The sequence below is a fragment of the Lactuca sativa genome, chromosome 3 (assembly GCF_002870075.4).
Source record: "Lactuca sativa cultivar Salinas chromosome 3, Lsat_Salinas_v11, whole genome shotgun sequence".
Classification (NCBI taxonomy): Eukaryota; Viridiplantae; Streptophyta; class Magnoliopsida; order Asterales; family Asteraceae; genus Lactuca; species Lactuca sativa.
The window spans coordinates 111,510,177-111,527,105 of NC_056625.2; positions in this window are offsets into that span (position 1 = coordinate 111,510,177).

A 16,929-nucleotide genomic window follows, 5' to 3' on the forward strand; every position below is an offset into this window, starting at 1 on the left:
ATTTCAGGATTTCATGATATGTTGCCTGATTTGTGACGCCTGTAGCCTAGGGTTCCTTATGGGATATTTTCGGTGTTCCTCTAGTGGTGAGGGTTGAGCGTTGTTATGTATGTTCTCTAGGGTGTTGTGGTAGTACTTCATACAAATATGGGTAGGTGTGGAAGGTAGTATGGGCCCGTACTACAGAAAGCACAGGACCCATACGCGTATCAGGGAAACCATGATCTCTAGGGTTGGGCTGAGAGAGTTTGATCCCAGGTTAGTGGGAAGAGTCTGAGTTTTTGTGTGGTGTTTTTCAGTATGTAGATTCCGAGGCATGATGAGAGTGGATCCTGATCAGGATCGGGAGCTGGAGAGAGAGTTCCGGGTGGATCGGTGCCGCCCAAGGTTATCCGTCAGATGAGCACGAGCGAGTTGGATGCAAGGATTTGTGAGATCCTGCGTGATGAGATTGCTGAGTTATTCCGGGCTGAGTTGCCGGAGTTGTTTGGGTCGATCAAGACCGCCATGGTTGAGTATTTTGATGAGCGCTATGCGGCTCTCGCAGAGACGGCTGCCGCGGCGGCTACAGCGGCTGTAGCGGCGGCAGGGGGAGGAGCTGGTCGGGGCTTTCAGTATCGGGACTTCACTAATACGAAGCCTCCCACCTTCGATGGAGTTCAGGACCCGATCGTCGCTATGAGATGGTTATCAGACGTGGAGGGGTGTTTCTTCACGTGTTTATGCCCTGCTGATCAGAGGGTGAGGTGTGCTCTGAACCTGTTGAGGCTCGGGGCGAAGGATTGGTGGAGATTGACCACGGGGTCATATTCGGATACGCAGAGGGCTGCGGTTTCATGGGATCAGTTCAGAGAGATGTTCATCACTCGTTATGTTCCGCAGGTTGAGAGGGAGAGATTGGCTCAGGAGTTCCTTGAGCTGAAGCAGGATTCGGAGTCGGTGACTGAGATCACCAGGATGTTCACTGAGAGGGTGATGTTTTGCCCTGAGTTCGCTTCGGAGCAGGCTCAGATGTCCCGATATCTGAGTATGCTCAAGAGGGACATCATGCAGTTTGTGTCTGCGCAGAGGTGTGGAACATTGTTGGAGTTGCAGGAGGTCGCTAGGCGGCGTGAGTTAGAGATTGAGTTGCAGTTGCGTGAGCTGAGGCAGGCTCCGGTGCAGTCGCAGCCGGCGCCGAAACGGTCCAAGACCGTTGATGTTAGAGTGGGGGATCTGAGCAGCCACACTTGTGGGAAGTGTGGGAGGAGTCACACCGGAGTTTGCAGGTCCGGTGGTGCATGCCACAAGTGCGGAAAGGAGGGGCACTATGCGAGGGATTGTCGGCAGTCAGCACCAGTTCGGGATTTGAGGATTTGCTATCTTTGTCATCAGGTTGGACATTTGAGGGTCAACTGTCCACAACTTGCTGCAGGATCGGTGCAGGCTCCAGTACCGGCCACTTTGAGGATCCCAGGTGGAGGTCAGGGTGGAGCGGAGCCCCCAAGGGCTCAGGGTCGTGCTTTTCAGCTTGTAGCAGAGGAGGCCAGGGCAGTGCCGGATGCAGCTGCGGGTATGTTTCTTTCTTGATATCTTGTTATCTTGTTTTATTGTGGTGTATTGTTTGTGTGCTGGTATCCTTGTGTGGTTTTGATGCGGTATTCATCATTTTGCGGGTTGTGGTTTGGTAATGGATTATTGTTTTGAGAATTTCGTTAGTTATCTTCCATGAGAGTTATTAGTGGGAACCTGGAATGGGTTTGAAGGTCGGGTAGCATCGGCTTTCCGAGGAGTGGTTAGATGCAGTTTGAGTTTCTTTCGAGCGGGTTAATCAGTGTTGATGTGAGATCTCGTTAAGGTTGTTTATGCTTGTGGGAAGTAGTCCGCGTGTAAGTGTTTCCTTTGTGCAGGGTTATTCTGGAAGGTCGGTGATGGCGACCGGTGGTTGTTAATCAGTGCTATAAGTGGGGGAGAATTGGAGAATTCTCTGGGAGATCGATGAGTATTTGAGGGTGCTTAGCTGTTGGGATTCAGCAGTGTTCTGTCAGCCCAGAGTATAGGCTGATAGGAGCGAGTGTCGGGCATGCAGGGCGGGATACATACCTAGGGCATTTGATTGTGGAGACCTGGGAGCAGGCCGAGATCGAGTATGTATGATGGAATTAGAGTTCAGAACCCCTAGAGGGTAGAACGGTATGCATGGGAGGATTTACGGGGGTGATAGATCGGAATGTTGAGGGATAGTTGAGCGGTCCGGATAGACTGAAGGCCGGTAGGCGTACCAGTCAGGCCGAAGGCTCGGAGAACGGTCCAGCCAAAATGTAGGCACCGGGAGCGGTCCAGATTGGCTGAAGGTTCTGAGAGTGGTCCAGAGGAGCTGAAGGCCTGGTGAGGCGGTCCAGTCATGCTGAAGACTCTGCAGGTACTGTTGGATCAGTTTGAGGATATGGATTGTGTATGTTGCAGTGTGATTGCATTGGAAGGTCTGGCCCCAGGTAGTGATCTTGATTAGTTGAGGTAGTGCATGGGCTTGAGAGTCCCTGCGAGGAGAGTCAGAGTATGTGTGCTGGATGGATAGCGGATACGCTATAAAAGGGTGGTGTAGCATTGGGCGAGCACCATGGCACTTGTCGGAGTGACAATGTGGCCGAGTGGATTCCTTGGTAAAGGAAGAGAGAGAGATGTGTAAATCCGAGAGGGAGTGCAAGTTCACGAAAGTGAAAGCGGCAGAGAAGAGTTATGATTAGAGTAATTCGAGTATGGTTTTGAGTAGCATGTTTGCGGCAGTGGAATAGAAGCTCATCCGGTTGTGGATGTCTGCTGAGGTCGCGGAGGGAATTCCGTAGGTGTAGTGCCAAGGGGCTCGGAAAGGATGCAGGGAGAGAGTCTTGGACTCTCAGTGTGATTCTGATCAGGGTATGGGGTATGTATTAGTGGTTCATCCTGGGGGATGTTTGAGGATATCATCAGTGTATCGGGTTTTCCCAATCTGAGGGTGTTAGAGCTAGTTCAGCATGTGTATGCGGTTGCAAGAGAAGAACTCGTGGGAGTTGCTCTGAGATTGAGAATGGGCCTTTCCGTCGTCACGGAATGGATAAAGTGGGATTCGGATCGGGAATCCGATGGTTCATGGTTTTCTAGCCCTTATGGGTCGAGTGATTGTTGAGATTTGGGGCAGTGATGCATCTTGGGTAATTCTCGGTTATTGAGTGTGATTATCAGTGGGTACAGCCGTTGCCCGGTTCAAGACGGTGGTCAGGACACCGTAAGGGAAGGGAAAGTGTGTTCGAGTTTCGATGGTTATGCCTTGATGGACCTGGTCTGGTTAAGGCCAGGTGGCACGTTGTGGGAGTATTTCTGGAGTTGAGTTGCTGTAGGCTTCAAGGGCGAAGCCTAATTTAAGTGGGGGAGAATTGTAACACCTCGAAATAGCAAGAGTAGAGTTGAAGGGCTAAAAGAGTAATTTGGGAAAGAGTGACTCAGCGAGTCCATGGATGGACTCGACGAGTAGAGTCGCGAGTTGGTCGCATATTAAGTAGCCGACTCGGCGAGTCAGTGAGATGGACTCGGCGAGTAGGCGCTGAGTGGAGAAAACGCTACTTCTCGGGGTTGAGCCCTATATAAAGAACATAACATCCATTCCCCCAGCCTCCTTATCACCTCTTGAGTCCCAGAAACCCTAATATCATGGAGAAACCCCAGTGTTGAGCAAATTGGAGCTTGGAGAGGTGGTTATTGAAGAGATCTTGAAGGATAAGAGGCTTGGAGCAAGGGGCTTTGCTTGGATTCGAGTTTCATTGCAGTTGGGGCATTCTTTTGAGGTAATATCTCGTTTTTGAGCTGCTATTTCTTAGATGCATCACTTTGGGGGTATTTGAGATCACATCTTTGGATGTTTTGGAGTTTAGAGGTTGGATCTGAGGTTGCTACCTCAGATCTAGAATGGAGAAGAGTTGGAATGCATGAAAGTCCCTGTGTTGAGTGTTGGATGAAGCTATCTTGTCCCAAACCTTAGCCCTAATGTGCAAAATGCATAGATCTCTTTGGATTCACGTAAAGTTTGCCACTTTACGTGATGGATGAGTTGTAGGAGGCTAGATCTATGTGTTGGAGCAATTGCATGGCCTGGAATGCTTCTGTATGGATTCAGACCGGTGGTACTCGGCGAGTCACATAGGTGTACTCGACGAGTTGCTTGAAGATGAGCTGGAACTCGACGAGTTGGAAGAACAACTCGGCGAGTCGGATGAAGATGGCCTGAAACTCGGCGAGTTGTATGAACAACTCGGCGAGTAGGTTGAAGATAGCCTTAGACTCGGCTAGTCTGTTCTTGGACTCGGTGAGTCTTGTCAAAGAGTCCCGATATTCTCTGGTTGAGTCGAGAATCGGTGAGTCAAGGGATGACTCGGTGAGTTGTGTGCGAGTGGACTCAGAGTTGTTGGACTCGGCGAGTCTCGGGGTGACTCGGCGAGTTAGGTCGCGGATTGAGTGAAGTTCTGAGTATGGGAACTCGGCGAGTCATCGGGTTGACTCAGCGAGTAGGGTCAGTCAGGGGTTGACTTTGACCTTGTCTTTGACCAAGGGTTGACCAGTGGTTTCCAAGGGGTATTTTGGTAATTGTTGATTATTGTTTTGAGTCCAGTGCATTGGTGGTTGTCCATTGGTGGAGATCGTATCAGTGATCGGAGCAGCTTGGGTGATCTGTTCAGTCGGCAGTTTCGAGGTGAGTTATCCTCACTATATCAACGGGGTCTAAGGCACCAAGGCCGGCCCTTATCGGATTGAGATCCGGGTAGTTGTTGCTATGGTGTTGTTATGTTGTTGCTGTGATATGTTTGCATCCTGAGAGTTAGGATTGTATATGTTAGAGGCCTGATTGAGATCGGTATCCTGAGAGATAGGTAGGTGCTATGCTAGTGACCTATTAGGTCGGTATCCTGGTTAGGATGATGATATGTTATGTGATCTGTTTGATCTGCTTGTGGACTGTGATTTGCTATATGATTGTATGTATATATGTGCACATGGTTGTTTGGACTGGAGTTGGGTTGAGGCGGGTCCTGCTGTGTGCTGTAGGCCAAGACACCCAGGGCGGACCGGTTGTTCCGAAGGCCCAACGAGCGGTCCGGATAGGCTGTAGGCCCCGAAAGGGCGGACCAGACGTGCCGAAGGCTCGGAGAGTGGACCAGACAGACTGAAGGCCCGGTGCGGGCGGACCAGTCATACTGTAGACTCAGAGAGTGGACCAGGTGGATTGAAGGCCCGGGAGCGGGCGGACCAATCACACTACAGACTCGATGTATATGGATAGACTCAGAGGGTGGACCAGGTGGACTGTAGGCCGGTGCGGCGGACCAGTCACACAGTAGACCCGAAGTGCATGGCTGTTCTGTGATTAGATATGTTGTGGCATAATATGCGTGTATGGTATTTGCGGTTGGTATTTTGGGGATATCTCACTAAGCTTTCGGGCTTACAGTTGTGGTTTTATGTTTTTCAGGTTCTTCAGGAGATCGTGGCAAGGCGAAGGCGTGATCGTACCGCTCCTCATGATTTTGTAGTATTGTGATTCTGGGAACACGTTAAATGTTTTGTATTGAAAACCTTTTTGTAAAGATTTAATGGAATCAAGTTGTTTTTGAAAAAATTAAAAAAATTGGTTGTATTTTTCGGGTGTTACAGAGCGTGTGTGGTTTACCGGCACAATAAATGGTTCTAAGCAAAGGTAGCAAAGGGTGACTCAATGTTTGTCATAGTTCAGTGGAGCGTGTGTGGTTTACCGGCACATCGAATAAATGACTGTAACATGTGAGGGCACCAAGTAAGTTTGCATGGTTATTCACACCTGCTTTGTGATCCTCGGCATCCCAGTCACAAACTAGAGGGGCATATCGAGATTTAAACATGCCATTGAAAGTTCAATGAATCTCAAAGGATCTAGGAGTTTTCATAGATTTAAAACTTAAATTTCTTTTTCGTTTTTCGTGGTGGAAATTAGTGAATCGTCATTCACTTACCTTCAAATATTCTGCAATTAGGGTTACGACATCCCTCTCCCGAGTTGTGGAAAATTGTGTTGGGTCCTAGCCTTAGTATTTCATTTGGGTGATTTACTAAGGACTCAATCTATCAACTAACTTGAATTTGTTTTTCTCCTGTTTTGTAGATGTCAAAGTTCGACAACTATGATCTTCCCAAATCCTGTGGAACAAGCTTTCCACATGAAGATGATATTCCGCGAGAATAAGAGATCATACTTCACTTCCTCCTCCTCCTCCAATTATTCTCCCTAACCCACAAGTTCGAAGGCTTGAAAAGTTCAAGCTCACTCAATCCCTTTTGGCAAGTAAACATGAAGAAGGAAAGTCGGTGTGTGCACGCGTCCTAGGGATGAAGTCACACATTGATAGGTTAAGAATGTTGGGATCCGTTGTCTGTGAGGAGATGGCTGTTGATTGGGTTCTTCAGTCACTTCCTAACTCGTATAGTGAGTTCGTAAGAGAGTACTATATGATGAACTGCGATGTGACCCTTATAGATCTCACCTATATGCTTATTGCTGCTGAATCAGCAATGGTTTGGCGCAATAGAAAAACAAAGTAGATTGGTGAATCTGCCTTCAAGACCTCTATGGATATAGACAATGACAACGAAAGACATGCTATGATCGAAAAGTTTGATCATAAGAGAAAGGCAATGTATGAAGTAGTTCCATGTCCTGTTCCAAAAGAGTCAATTTGCTTTTATTGCCAAGAGAATGGGCATTGGAGACGAAGCTGCCCTATTTACCTAAGAGATCTAAGAGATGGGAGAGTCAAAACGTATGGCTCTGCTTTAGGTAAAATCCATTGACTAACTCTTTTAAGCTCCTATTCTAGATTCTTAATACATAATGTGATAAGATTACAATTGATGTTTTGTAGGATCGAAGAAAGGAGAGGAAGCTTAAGGGAAGAAGTGAGCAGAATCTAACCGTGAAGAAATGGATTTCGATCGCATTACTTGAAGATTAGATTCTTAAGCTACTACTTAGAGTTAGAATTAGATTGCTAAGAAAGATGTATTAGCATAGTTTTTCAATGAACTGCATTGTAAGGACAAATTTTTCGGCAATAAAATAAATTTTTGACTTTATATTATTTATTTATCTTGCAATGGCGTGTATGAAAAATTGATGTTTGAATGTTTCTATTATTAGCAATAATGGATTTGATTCTTAATTGTGGAAATGTCGAAAATTTACCAAATAGGGAGAGTTTCTCATCGCCCAAGTTTCAATTGGACAGGAACTTGGAAACATGCAACTTGGTTGCACGATGAATGAGAAATTTCATATTTGGAAATTAGACTAATTCATTGACAAAGTGTCAAGTGAAGAACTAAGAGATCGAGTACACAAAGTTGTGTGTTGATCAAGTCCACCACAAGAGTAAGAAAGACATTTGTCATGATTTACTGAAGGTTTAGTAAATATGATTATACTTATAAGATTAAGTGTAATTCTGAATTGATTGAAAATGTTTAAATCAATAGCAGAACGAATAAGAAGAATCAAGTAGGCAGAAAGGTAAAAGTTTCTCCATTCTAAGAATAAGGGAGAGTACCTTTTATGCTTTATGATAGGTATTAATGATTAAGAACCATATCTCAATTGATCCTCTAAGTGAGTCTTAGTACAATTGTATGTCTAAGAACAGGAATCAAGAATTGAAGAAATTGTTAAATCAAGAAGTCGATCATACTCCGTTCCAAAACAAGTCTTAGAGTTAAGATTGTGACATTGAGTGAAAAGTATTAAGAAGGTTTATAGCATTCATCAAATGTGGAAAGTTGTGATGTCTTGGATAAGACAAAGACCAACTAGGACCAATTTATGAAAAGTTTTGATTAAAACTACACTAACTCTTGAATATTTGTTTGTCAAGAAATGTTTATTGGCAAACGAATCTTATATGTCAAGGAGTCAGTGAGAGTCTTAATGGTCTTGAAAGGATTCAAGAAATAAACCTTATCGATCATCACTAGCACACGAGTTGAGGTTTACAACCTATCGTGTTGACACTATATTGTTTCGGTGCCGTTCCAATTGAGTTAATTATGCATGTGAGCCCTATGAGTTCTCATTTGAATGCATAAAAGGCAAGGACCCTGATCAATGAAAAGTACATTGATAGGAAAAGGTGAGCTGCTTAACTACTTGGAAGACATGGTGGGCAGCTGTGCTACCATAAGGCAAGAAATCAAGATTAAGAAAGTTCGGTCCATATGAGTTTGAATTTGTCGCAAACCTTAGTTTTGACAAATTCTCATGGATAGGAACACATACACCATTAAAATCTAAGTGTCATAAGATTACCTCCTTCATAAAAGTGACTGTAAGGAAATGCTTTCACTAATAAAGATTTTAAGAAGATAGCAATTGTAAAATTGCATTCTCAAATTTGATTATGGTTACGGTATTCCTCTCCATGATTCGAATTCTGAGATTTGACAATTGGTCTTAATTGTTTAAGACACATATGAGCTATCTTGGATAAAGGTGTATGAGATTAAGAAGCCTTGATAAAGGATTATCAAAGCATTAAGTATTAGAAACATGAACTTAAGAAATTCAATAGGTATTGTTTTTCTGGAAGTTAAGCTGGTTTCTAAATACATGTCAAAGCTAGTGGGAGCATAAGTGTTATGTTTATAATAATCATCATGATAGTGGGAGCATAAATGTTATGATTGCATGATTATTATGGAAAGTATTGCAAGTTAGCAATATTAATTATAGAAAAACAAAAGTCATACTTTGCAAAGTTGTAAAGGTTGAATAGTTGTTTTTGCTATAATTAAGGGATATAATATTATGCTTTATTTCAAATCTAAAGGCTTAGGTTGTGGAATGTTAATAATTTAGTCAAGGAAACATAGTATGTTCACAAAAATCGATTATGATTACGACATTCCTCTTCATAGTTCGAATTTTGAGAACGTAGCACATAAAATATTATGGCAGAAGATTGATAAAGTATCAAATCTTTATGTAAGACGTTATGCATTGTGTCCCATATGCTTTGGGTATAGGATCGATTGCAAATGCTATAATATTTGACCATTCTAAAATTTCCCAAATGTCTAGCGCATTTAGAGGGAAAATGACAAGAATTGGTTTTGACTAAGATAATTAAACAACTATCAAAGGACAATCCAAAGTTCGCCTAGGATTGGTTGCTAGTGAGTAGTTGGAAGTATAGTATTGGATAGACCATATCGACATTATTATGAATAGATAAGATTCTATTAAGAATGAGTTGTCATATGGTAAGTATGGAAAGTTTTCCATATTGGGAATTGAATATTGAAAATCTATGTCTAGATTAGAAACTTTTATGCAAAAGGATGAGAGAGAGACATCATATCTAAGGAATTGTATTGTTACAATCTCCGATAGAGGACTTTGTAATATCGTTGGCAATAGTCTTTGTGATTTTTTTGTGCTATGACATTACAAAAGGATCGTTGCATAAAATGTTAGAATCTAACATATTCTATAAGTGGCAAGAATTTGATATTCTTTCACTTATGAAAAAGGATTTGAAGTTGTGAAATGAGTATGATTGGAAATGTGTTCATTTGATCTATTTCACAAAGTAAGAACCATAGGTAAGCATTGTGTGCATGATAAGAGCATGGGACAAGTGTGATAATTCAAGTAAGAAGTTGATTACCCGAAACAACAAATAATGAGTAATCGATATGGTGATAAATAAAATGTGTTTTATTTATGCTTAAAGGTTTGAGGCCATATGGGATTAGTATTATTCTTGTGTTTCACTTTGCATGTTTTAACTTCCTGAATAATTTAATTGGTTTAGAACAGTCAAATTATTCGAACGGGCCACAGTCGTTCATATGTTGGAAGTAGGTATGAATAAAGACTGTCGTGAATTGGTGTGTGGATTGTCTAAAGAGCATTAGACATAAGCAAATGTTTGCTGCAACGTTCATGAGTGCTTATGAATATGATTTGAGCATTGGATTAAACCCACGCTCACTTGGATCACTCCATGAATTGTATCACAAGTGATTAGTGAGACGATAATATCTTATATTCTTGACACCGAGATGTGTGAGTTGTATCTTGCAAATCGGTTGCACATTGATAATATGTAAACACACCGGTAACTTGGTGTTATAAAACATATTGTTGTGTGTGATTCGGTGAGTGAGTGCAAGCGAGCATTGAATCAAAGTTTATCCGTTCCTTTTATCCAAAGAAGGATAAAAGCGATATCTTTGGTCCCCTCGATGATTTAGTGATGACAAATGTAAATGCTCGGCCGGGCTAGGGCTAATTTGATTTGTTCAATTAGTCAGTCGTCATAAATCGGAAGTCGAGAAATAGTACAGAAAGAATGATTTGAAATCATGTCTTATACGATATCTAGAATGGAGGAATATATGATCCCTTATCTAAAGGACACGCGTATCTGATAGGATCAGAGTTGACAGCGGCTTTGGAAAGCTACGATTGCAGATCAGGATCTGAAGTCATACGCAGAATAGTTATTAGACTTATCCAAGTGGGAGACTGTTGGATTAGTGTCTAAGTCCATAACTATTTTGGTATGTACTTGACCCGATGGTGCATGGTCCTTTTGGGTTGCTTTCACCAAAGCAACTTGATAGGATGAATTATGGAGAGAAAGGATAAATATGATTTATTAATATATTATGGGAATAATATATTAAAGGAGAAATCATATTGTTTAATTAATATTAGTCAAGAATTAATTAAGAATTAAGTTTGTGACTAAAAAAGATTAATTAAACTTAAGGGACTGGAATTGTAATTATAAGATAATTGCAATTGGGCTATGGATTGCCTTATATTATAAGGTTGGACGAATTCTATGGGGAAACCCATTGGAAATCGTCCAAGGCCTTTAATTAAAGGAGTCCATGGGTTGCTTAGGGCTTAAGCATCCAAATTAGGGTTTCCTTGTTAGATAACCCTAATAGCCTCACTATATATAGAGCCCTTATGCTCCAAAAACGTGGTGAACTGAAAATTTAGGGTTTCCACACGTTTTTGAGAGCCTCCTTCTCTTCTCTTCTTCATCCTCTTGCTCTTGGTGTTTGTGAACCATTAGAGGAGTGACACTTGTGACTCTAAGCTTTCTAAAGTCATTACAAGGAGGAATTGTGATTGTTATTGCTACATAACAATCAAGGTAATATCTTAAAACCATTCTTATGTTGATATGATTACTTGTATGCTAGAATTAGGGTTTATAGTCTTGGATAAATTGCATGTACAATATAGAAACCTAGATCCAAGCATTAGGGTTTGTATGAGCACATAGGATGTTCTTGTAGTTAAAACCCATCAGTTATTGGTATTTATTAGTTTCGGTGATTCAGTGGTGGATTTCGTGACGCTGGTCGGAGCAGCGTGATCTTGATTCTTCAGTCGGCAGTAGCAGGTGAGTCTTCTCACTATACTTTACCTTGAGTAGGTAACCAGAGTTATGTGACAGAGTATCTTATATGCTATGTATGCTATGTGTTACACTGCATTATTTCTATGTGATTTATGTTGTGTGTATATCAGAGTTATGCCCGGAAGGTCCACAGTGCTAGGACCACAGGGTCCCCAGAGTTAGGATTAGAGTTATGTGCCAGTGTATTGTATGCTATTTATGTTATGAGATTTGTTGTGATATGTGATATGCATGATTCAGAGTTATCAGAGTTAGGACCCTTGGGTCCATAGAGTTAGGGCCAGAGGGCCGACAGAGAGTTGGGACTGGAGGGTCCCACTGAGACACGCTGACCAGAAGGTCAACAGAGCTATAGCCTTGAGTGGCTAATATGTGTTAGAGTGGTATTTTGGGGAACTCACTAAGCTTCGTGCTTACAGTGTTTTGTGTTATGTGTTTCAGGTTTCTCAGGTTCACGGGACGGCACCGACTCGACTGTACACACCAGAGGAAGCACTTGTTTTGAGGATCCTGGTTTATCAATTGATTTGAACAAAAGAGTCATGTATTGTAATTTAAACAAAATGGGATTTTTATGAAAAGTGTTAAAGAGATAAGCAATTTTAAATGAAAAATTTGTTTTGAAAATTGAGGGTGTTACATACACAAATAATACATCTTCACATAAAAATTTCAAACCCAAGAAGACAAACACGATCTACTTTTAATAGATAGATGAAGAGGTGAACAGAGATTGTGGGACTGGAGACCAGAGCGGGTAACATTAGCCTCACTACCATTAAGTCACGGATCGAAGGAAATCACAGCAAGGAGAGATAAGGTATTCAACATTTCAAAATTGAATTCCATAATAACCACCTTAATTCAAACCATCTAAGGCGATCAAAAACCGATAGATAGGAGCCGAGATATAAAAATCATGATTAAAAATCGTTGATAAGTGTTGAATTTTGATAAGCTTTAAAGATTCAAATTTGAAATCTGTAAATTCCTTAAAACCTGGAATCCGTTAAATGTTGACCAAATGTCTCAAGGGCATATTTGGTAGTTTACTTTAAAAAAAATATATGCTGAGGAGATGCCACATGGCAAAAAAGGACTCTTTTATTAGATAGGAGATACTAGGTTTAAACCCAAATCACACTTGAGATAGAAAATGAATTACAACTCAAAATAATAATAATAATAATAAGATTTGGAAGTATAATGCTAAAATGATTTTTTTTTGGTGAAGTATATTGCTGAAATACATAGAATTTCAATCTACTAGGGTGCAAACGAGCCAAGCTACCCGAGATCAGCTTGTTAAAAGCTCGACTCGAAACCGATTTTAAATGAGCCTGAACCGAGCTCGAGCATAATATTAAGATCGTTTATTAAACGAGCTCAAGCTCGAGCCTATGTCACTAAGTTCGATTAGGCTCGTGAGCCTAAACGAGCCTATATATAATCTAATTTATTATTATTTTTATATAATAAAATAAAAATATTTAGGAAATTAGAGATTTAGGGTATTAGTAAACGAACTTCTTAACGAGCTTGAACCATGCTTAAGCTCATTTAGGCACGTTAGACAAAAAACGAGCCGAACTCAAGCCCAAGCCGATATTGTATAATTCTTTACGAGCTCGAGCTGAGCTTAGTATAAGAAAAATCGAATTGAGTCGAGCTCGAGCTCAAGCCTTGTATAACTTAAACAAGCCTGAGCCGAACCTGACCAAGCTCGGGCTCGTCAGGCTCGTTTGCACCCCTACAATCTACAATGATGAAAAAATTGCAAATTAAATCATAACAAGTTATTTGCTATAATTGAAAACTAAAATAATATTGTACTTATGTTTCTTTGACAATATTAGCTACCTGTTAAAGTACAATGCTATAATCTAAGAAAACCTCATATAAATGCTTTAACACAAAGACAACACAACCATACTAACACACACAAATGATCTCTTAGAAAATGCATAAATGATATGTGTTTAAAAAAGTATAATAAATGGTCTTTGTTTAACTATATTTACAGACATTAAGAAAAAATCATAAAGACTACAAAAACCAAGTCGTTTGATGTTTTATCATTACAAGAATTGTCAAAGTCATTAAAAATTGTTGGTGTTGTCTTTAATTTGACATCACCTTCTAATCTTGTACTTAACCTACGTTTTCATTTTGCTTTTTATATCTGAATTTTTGTGCATTTAATATAATCTAATATGTTGCTTATTGAGTTTCACTTTTACATTTGGCTCAACATTTAATAGCAATGTACTTTAAAACTACAATGTTATAATTGGATTCAAGTTCTTTCCATAAATCATTATAAAATATCCAAATAAATAACATACTAAGTGCTATTTTATGGTTCTTCTCGACTGGCTTTGTACCGGAAGCACACATAGAGTCAATTATACATAAATGGACCCTGTCGAACTAAAAAAATACAAAATTGGATTTAAATGTTACGTAAATGGTCCCTTATATTTTACAGTTACATAAGTAGTCCATGTTGAAAAAAATTATTAGAGGAATTGTCTGTTTCGTTATTAAATATTTGTATTTAAAATATTCATATTCAGCCATTGTATATTTAATGTAAAATGCTATAAATGTAAATTTGTGTGTGTTCCCAATAGAGAAATGATGAAAACGTTGTAGGAATAATTCATGTTTAAAAAATTACTAAAAATAGCCCAAGTATGAGTATATTAAATCCATGTTAAAAAATATATTGATGTTAGACGTAGATGTTCTTTCCAAAGTAATCAACAAATCAACATTCAATACTAAAACAATTTTAATTAGACCTGCAAATATAGGAATTAAAATTTCCCTATAAAAAGGTGAAAATGTGAAGTCGGATGTAATTTGTTCCTATAGTATTTTCATTATTAATAAGAAAAAGTATATTTTTTTCAAAATCATTTATAATCCATAGATAAATAGTAACTAAAATTTTCCTATCAAGATTCAGATACCTTGAATGAGAAACGGATGAACACGTGTAACATGTTTGCATTGGAATATGCAAAGTTGTGCTAGATAATGTTGTCAGTTCTTATGTTGAGATAATTTTTGGTTCCCTTTTCTTCTGTTAACAATTTATAGAGTGAAAGATTTGGTGCCTTCATTTTTATCTTGGTTTGGTCATACTTCCCTTGCTATCTCATATCTTACAATCAAAAAGCCAAATTATAAACATTTTATATAGGTCTATGTTCAAATTATATTTCCTCTCAAATGAAATGAGAAAAAATATCAAAAAGATTTTGGTTGATTTTTAAACTATTCAGTCTACTTATTTTGGAGAGAATTACAGAAAGTAGCAATGTACCATCCTCTCACTATTAATTTGGGGAGCATACTTTGTTTTGTTACATGATAGCATTATACTTACTATTTTAAACGATAATAGCAACATATCACTGGAGCTTATAATGTGCTAATCAAGTTTCATTTTACATATTAGTATTATCGGTATAAAAAAATAAGTATATTTATATTATAGGTAACTAAATGTACGCACATTTCCATTAGTTGCAAATAGATGTACGTATGTTGTTATTGTAGGTAAATAATGTAAGTAAGTTGTTATTATGGGTAAATACAATAAAGAACAATGCTATTATGGGTAAAAACAAAGTAAACTATCTATATCAATAAAAAGAGTAAAGTACATTTCTATTTCTTGCAATTTGCCTTTCTTTTTATCTACTTTTTAGCTTTTTTTCCATTTAACCTTTTATCAGTAAATTTTAACTAAAATCAGTCCACATTTGGATAAATACTATATGTCAAACTTCAAATTGTTGTATACAGTTTATGAAAATGGTATCACTTACCTAGTTAAATCGTTGCACAATGACCATACTGTTTACTTTTTTGGCCTGGTCAACATTGCTACAATGAATCACAATCTCAACATTAGAAATTCAATCAAATTTTGAAAATCCCAGATGTTGTGTAATACTCGGTTTTGGATTTGCTTCGTTGCTCGGGGCTGCGACCCAATTATCAGTTGTCAGAAGCATTTGGTCCAATTTGGATGTGGGTGTCATAGCATAAGTAATCCAAGTGTTCGATTGTGTCTTCGGAGGCCAAGGGTATAATCGTAACCGGATATCTCGATCTTTTATGAATTTTAGATTTTGTTCGGGAGATTTTAAGGTTTGGGTGTGTTGTTAGGAGTGTAGGGCTTCTTGTCACCTTTTGGTGGATATAAGGTTCATTGGAAACAAACCTTGGATGAGGGAGTTAGGGTATTTTGAAGATTTTGGCAGAATTGGCCCCTAACAGAAATAGTTGGCAAAGCGGTCCCATGCATGCAAGGGGGCATGCACGTGTTTGCCTGAGTATGCCCAACGTAAGTTGGGGTACGCCCATCGTACATTTGGAAAATGGACGTGGGTGTTTGAGCAGTACGCCCAATGTACAAACACTATGCCCAGCGTAGTGTGCAGGATCCCCAAACCCTAATTTTAGGGTTGAATCACTATTTAAACACCTTAAGTCCCATGTGTGAGCCTCTCTTTCATCCTCCATTGTTATAAACCCTAATCTCGAGCTGTAGCCTCATCCTAGAGTGTTGTGAGCCTTTTTATGTGCATCTTTGGTGGGTTTTAGTGTATATTCATAAGTGGAAGCTTTGTACAAGGTGGTGAATCAAGGGGAAGGCTTGTGGATCTCGACTTTTGCTCCATTTTTTATCTCATTAAAGTATTGATGGCCCGGGAAGTCGTCAGAGCAGCAACTAGGGATTTCTTTCAATGAGCTTCTACATTCGAGGTGAGTCTCCTCACTGTTCTATATGTCGAAGGCACCAATGCCGACCCATTTGGTGCCTTCGACACATAGAACAGTAAGGAGACTGTATGCAAGACCAGATTATGAACTCTGACAGTTAATTTGTTAAGTAATGTAGATTGTATGCTAGTTATCTTTGTGATGCTCGCATGTAAGACCCGGAGCTGGCTCCTGGCAATTGTCTGAAAGACCCACGGTTTTGGTCCCCGACCTGGCAAGGAAGACCATGAGGCGGCTCGTGGCACAATGGCAAGACTATGAATGACACATAACACTTTTATTGATTGTGGTATATGTATGATATGTATTGTTCATGATTATGTATGACATGTATGGTTAGTTTGATAGGTATGGTATGTAGTTTGATAGGTATGGTATGTGGTATTTGGGTAACTCACTAAGCTTTGGTTTCAGGCACTTTCGGTTCAAAAGCAAGGGGCTTGATTTGATCGCAGCGCATACACCCGTATTCTTTTTTGCAATCTATGATTTTGGGATTTAACTCTGATAATTGTATTACTGAGAAATGCTTTTAGATGTATGGATCAAGTTACATCTATGTTTTGATTATAATAAAAATGAAATTTTTATCTTTGATTTTTGGGATGTTACAGTTACATTAAGAAAAATGACATAATTAAAGCTTTACATGTATATA